Source organism: Dromaius novaehollandiae, chromosome 5, assembly GCF_036370855.1.
Source record: "Dromaius novaehollandiae isolate bDroNov1 chromosome 5, bDroNov1.hap1, whole genome shotgun sequence".
NCBI lineage: Eukaryota > Metazoa > Chordata > Aves > Casuariiformes > Dromaiidae > Dromaius > Dromaius novaehollandiae.
The window spans coordinates 77,339,005-77,345,291 of NC_088102.1; the positions used below are offsets into that span (position 1 = coordinate 77,339,005).

The 6,287-nt window shown below is 42.0% G+C and overlaps 1 pseudogene; it reads right to left on the reverse strand.

The window, feature by feature from the left end:
• Window positions 1-455: 455 nt before the first annotated feature.
• On the reverse strand, window positions 456-1,424 carry LOC135328622 (olfactory receptor 5J3-like; annotated as a pseudogene).
• Window positions 1,425-6,287: the final 4,863 nt, after the last annotated feature.

Here is a 6,287-nt window from a genome sequence, read left to right on the forward strand (position 1 = left end):
AAGGAACCCAGAAAGCCTAACTCATTTTTAGACTTCTATACAGCAAATATCTTAAGATACATCCTAATATCTTTGGCTTCCAAATAAATAAACAAGCAAACAAGAATGCGTATAATTATTCCCAGTGAATTTGTCTGACAGCGTCTGTAGTTGCAGAGGTCACAGCATGAGATCAGGCATGAGGCACTGCTACATTATGGAGTAATGCTACATCACATCTGAAAAGTTAGTTCCTGAGGACTGCTGACGACACATCCCTCTCTTAGGGGTGAGGGAAAAGAGGGAGCTCTGCAATAGGAAGGGTGTTTGCTTAGCAACGCTCTTTCACAAAAAACAGATGTGGCAACAGGCAGTCTTGGATATTGCTCCCTTTTCCTTTCTCTTTGGCAGGGGGGAACCCACCTTCCTGCGTATTTAATTCACCTGTTTCAACAATAAGGACACATCATTGTCTCTCAGTTCTGCTTGGAGTCCTGAATCTGTTGTTTTCTTGGAGAACAATACAGCCTTGCTATTATCCTTTGAAGGGCTTCTTTGACCTCCTTGTTCCTCAGGTCAGGCTGTAAATCATAGGGTTCAGCATGGGAATTACCAGGGTATAAAATACAGAGATGATCTTGTCATGCTCCACAGTGTATTTTGAACTGGACCTTAAGTACATGAAGGAGCCTGTCCCATAGAACATGGTAACACCAGTCATATGGGAAGCACAGGTGGAGAAAGCTTTGCATCTGCCTTTGGCAGATTTAATCTTGTAGATGGTGACCCCGATGCATATGTAGGAGATGACAATGAGGAGAACAGTGGCGGTGATAAGCATAGTATCACAGACAAAATGGACAAGATCAGTGATGTGTCAGAGCAAGAGTTTCAGGATGTGGGGGCCAGGTCACAGAAGAAATGGTTGATGATGTTGGACTTGCAGAAGGACAAGCGGAATATAAATGTCGTCTGAACAGTTGCATTCACACAGCTCATGAAGCAGGAGCCGCACACAAGGAGCATGCAGAACTTCCTGGACATAATGACAGGGTAAAGCAAGGGGTTGCAGATGGCTATGAACCAGTCATATGCCATCACGGCCAGGAGGTAGCATTCTCCCGTCACTGCAATGCAGAACAGGAAGAGCTGAGATGCACATGCTGTGTACGATATGACTTTTGTCTCTGCCACAAAGGTCATCAGAGTGCTGGGTATAATGATGGTGGAGTAGCTGACATCTAAGAAGGAAAGGCTGCTGATGAAGAAGTACATGGGGGTGTGGAGCCTTGAGCTGATCCAGATGAGCACAATCATCCCTAGATTTCCCACTAGGGTGAACAGATCAGTAGAAACACCATGATGAGGAGGACCTGCAACCTCAGGTTGTCTGTGAAGCCCAACAAGATAAATTCTGTCACCACAGAGTGATTCCCTTCTGCCATCTATCATGGGTGAGAAAGCCAGGGTTACACTGAAGAAAACAAGACAAATGCAAGGTGACTGTCAGGTTGCCAACATGGCTCTAGTCAAGCTGACTGAGGATGAAGGCTTAATTTTGCATATATCTTCCTATTTATATTTTTCAAGTTTTGAACGTAGATTATCTCAGAGACATTTCCTGCCTTTTAAAAATGTATTTTCTTTCTGTGTACTTTGAAGGAGCACAGGTTAACAAATTGCACCTGTTCCTGCAAACTTCACTACTTTTCCCTCCCCAAATGTTTAATTTAACTTCTACAGCAGTCATCTGCACTGCAGGCATTAGCTCCATAGTATTTGTTTTACCTCACCTATATTAGATGTTCACTCAAAGATAACTTGGATCATACTCTAGAAATGCTTTTTTCACATGTTTTGATAGACATAGTCTAGGTAATTAACATTGTACATTGCTGAGATATAAACACATGCTAAACTAGGAAAATCTCTCAAACCAAAAAAAAGGGGCCAAAGAAGTCTGTAGCTTACCACTATGCCAAAAATGGTATTTTGGAGCAACTATGGTAAGCAGCAGGCAAAAGCTGGTTGCTTGGAAAAGCTGACCTATAAGCATTAATGGCATTTCAGCTTGAAAAAGCAGAGCTTATGGTCTGCTGTTGCTTCTGTAAATCTGAAACTAATGTGAAAATTATAATCAGCTGACTTCTCAAGCATGTTCTGTTTCAGCAGTCTAGAGATAAGCTTTCTGTGCCCAGGAATACAAAATTATGAAGAGACTTTGGAAGAACTGATCTTGTCCATTTTTATTTTTCCAAGGAAGAATGCACTCCACCAATGTGATTCCCAGAAACCCTTGCCTACTTTGTTCTTTAAACTCTCTAGTAGCATAGTTTTCACACAATCCCTAGCCATTTATGTTTGTTCTTAAAAAGTTAGTGATTATTAAGTTTTCTCCTAAATTTTAACTCAAATTTTCCCATTGCAATTTAACTGAAAAACCTTCTGTCCCACTCTTTGTGGCATACGAAACAATTTTTCCCCTTTCACTTTTCAGACATTTTTCCACCACCAGTTTTAACACAGTTTTAATGCTTTTTTGAGCTCATAGATTTTCCTAGACTGTGTCCAGTAAGGTGTTAGCTCATTTGGAAATTATTACCTTCAATCAAAGAGTTTGTTCTCATGGTAATTATGCCAAATGGAATCCCAGCAAAATGAGAAAGCTACTGCTTTGAAAGCTCCTAAAGCAAGCTCTCACAGTCTGAAAAAAAAATCAGAGATTATTCTCAAGAATACCTGTATTGATAGATGGGGGGGAGGAGGAAGAAGGAAATTCCCACTTCCCTCATGATATAAAGCAAAGGTATGAAATAGCTCATCTTCTGCATTCAGGCTTGTCAAAAGAATTTGTATTTGCAACTCACTATTCTTACCTTACCACTCACGTCTTAGCATTCTGGGTGTGTCAGTGTTGCTTCTCTTGTCAATGAACTCTCCTGTAAAAGAAGCAGAGGAAGAAGAAGAAAATAACGCAGCTCTGACTGCAAGGTGCATATTCTCTATTGTCTCCAAATAAGAAGGAATTTCTGTTCTCTAAAACCAGAAGGGAAGACACAGTGCATCTTTAGCTGAATCAGGGACACAGCTTATTTGTGGGAGAGGAAAATCTCCTGCTCCTTGTCAGAAAGGAGATATTTTAGCAAGTAACATGTTTTTCAAATACTTGTGCTCCATTTGGGTGTAGAATTCCTGGTTGGCCACAGCATCTGAACACAAGGCAAGACACAGCAGGACAATTAAAATGTCCTTTGTGCTCCCTGTGGAGATAATCTGTCCTCTCTTCTTGTGCAGTTATACAAATGGACTTTCTTCCTCACATTTTTAAAGAGATTTTTCTTCTTCTTTTTTTCCCCTCTGTGTTATTTTTCTTGTTTTCTTCTGCTACATAGTAACTTAGGTCATCATGGACCAAAAAAAAATCATTTTCCACACTGGGGAGGGAAACACAGGGAATGAGAAAAAGATGCTTCTGTTCAGTAGAGAAGGCCTTTTCCCCAGACTGCTCTGAAGCAGACTGGTAATTTCAGCCATATCAACCTGTCTTGGTTTTCTGAGCCTCTAGGATATGTAGGGGTGAATTAAACCCCTGGAGAAGAGTGAAACTTAGGCCTTGTTTTGCATTCTGGGAAGCTGTCCTGATCCAATATCGGGGGGGTTTTATTACAATCCCAAGGACGAGATTAAGACGCTAAAACCAGTCAAATATCGTACAACCTTTTAACTTTATTTTCCACGGAGTGAGGAGAAAAGGTGGGGAAAGGTGAAGGGGAGGAGAGAGAGAAAGAGGGAGAGAGAAGGAGGAAAAAAAGGGGGAGAGAGAAAGAGGTATCACCACCCGTGGATCCAGCGGCATCCTGTTGGTCCTCTTCACCCTGGGTGTAAATTTTAGCGAAGCGCGTGCAGTAATTACAACTCGAGCAGGGTCCAACCCTAGGTTCCCGCTGAAAAGTTCAGAGCCAAATCAAGGCAAATTAAACAAATAAATTGTAATGACACACGTGCAGTAGTTACAGCTCGAGTTGGGTGCCTCCGAAGAGGGACCCCGAACAAAGAAATCCCTGGGCAATTATACTTTCCAATCTAAGCTCTCCGTCCTTCACGCAGTAGTTTGGACCAATAGTAATATTTAGGTCTGGGGTCTCCTGCTCCTTATTGGGTCCCTAGGTAGGTTGTTTACTGTTGTGGTTTCTGCTGACAGATGTGTTTTCATTCTTCGGGTCCTGCCCTTATCTCTCAAGGCCCTGACAAATTATTACTTCCCCAGCAGTGATGGTAGGTGTTATTTCCAAGGTCCAGACAAAGGGATTATGATCTGGACCCCGAGATAGCCCAGACCCCCCAATCAGCATTGTTTCCGCAGCGAGAGGAGACCCTGCTCCCCAGGGTCCCGGCGCCCAAGCAGGCCTCACTTCAATGCCTTGACATCCTTCCTCCCGGAGTGTGAAGCGTGGGAATGCAAACTGCTGGTAACCCCCTTGTCTTTCCTGCCTGCACCAGCTCTGGGGCCCTTTTTCACTGAACTAGGGAGTGCGGCCTAAGGCTTCAGCAAATTTAGCTACTCATGCTAAGCAAGTTTTATAGAAGTTGTGCTAAGCGGCAATAATTTACAGTCCAGGTCCCAAAGTCTCTGCCCGATCATGGTCTGGTTTGGCGCAGGCTCGGTGTGTCCTGAACGGTCGCAGGGAGACCATTTCGGGGGTCGCAGCAGCTCAGTCCTGTTCCTGCCGGGAACAGATGGCTTGTTCGGGGTTACGGTTTGCTTGCACCTTATGTACCAAGAAATGTTTAAGGCAAAAGTTCACTCATCTGTCCGCCACAGAAGCCCCTTTCTCAAGCTGTGTGTTGACATCAGACGTACTTCAGCCTATTCTGAAACATGTTACAGACATAAGAAGCACAGATATGAGTTGCTCCTTCAAACGCTTTCTCTACACTTCTAACCTCTACACTGGGACTCCCAACATGTGACATATGGCAGTAAGTTAATTCAAGGCACAAACTAATGTTCTTCTAAGATGCTTCAGTTAAAACAACTATATATTTGCCAAGGTCTTTTCTTATTCACCAAGGGATATGTTTATGTGTAACCAAATCAAACACCTTGGCTAGAAAAGTCAGTGTTCAAGAAATGATATTCATACATTCGGTCCAAGAGAAATAAGTCCCCAGCTCTTTCTGTTTTTTAATTTCTCTGGGTCATTCAAATTAATGGAACATTCGCCCAGCTAAAGCTGTTCAAACTTTGAAAGGAGGAGAAATTATTGACACTTGAGATGAAAAGATCAAGTTTCTCATGGTTAAATAGGTTCATAGATTCTGTGAGGGGAAAATTAATCAACATAGATGACAAAAAGGAACAAAGAGTGTATTTCTCTGAAACACAAAGTCTGTAGACTACACAGTGAACCTACATAGTCTACTGTGACGGTCACAGGATTAATATGCTGTCATCATATATATAAGGACTAATGGCATAGGGGAAAGCAGGAGTGAAGTTCTGGAGGAAAAGTTTAGGTTCATGGAAAGGCAGATAAAGACCTGGAATTGTTTGGTGACATTTTCTGAAATGCTCTTAGCATTGTATGGCATATGAAGGAGAGAGTGGAGAAACATCTATTTAAACAGCTAAGATTATTGTCTGAGGAAAGCTTTAGCTTCATTAAGGACTCAGGACAATTCCGTAATAAAGGTATACTATGCAAGAGGAGGAGACTCCATCCGAACTAGTAGGAAATCAAGCTGCTGGCAAATGAAAAAGATGTTAAATGAGCTTTAAAAGTAAGGGAAAAACTAACAAATATGGAATGTTACATGGCTCCAAGGTAATGTTTCTAAGACCGAATACATGAAAATTCTGTATCATGAAGTGAAGGCTAAGTCAGAAAATGGAAAATGAATGGAAAGCACTGAAGAAGGTTCCAACTAATACAAGAGATTTAAGAAATAAAGTTTCCCCAGACTTGAATTTTGGGCCTAAAATGATGGCATTGTTATACAAGGTGTATTGGAAACTTGGTGGAAGGAGGACAGCCAACAGGTCATTTTAATGCCAGGATACAGAATAGTTAAGTAGTTAGGGGAAACTCTGCTGGTGGCAGAGCAGTGTTGTGTGTTAAAGCGGAAGACAAATGTCATAAACTATCCATCTCAACAAGTAGCACAGAACCTGCATGGACTGAAATCCCAGGCCCAAGTGGGAAGAGCACAATATTGAAGCTTTTCTTTTGCTACTGGGTAATGTCTGTAGCAACTGTTCAAAACTGCACCATAGAAGCACCACTCTGACAGTGACTCTAATATCCTTA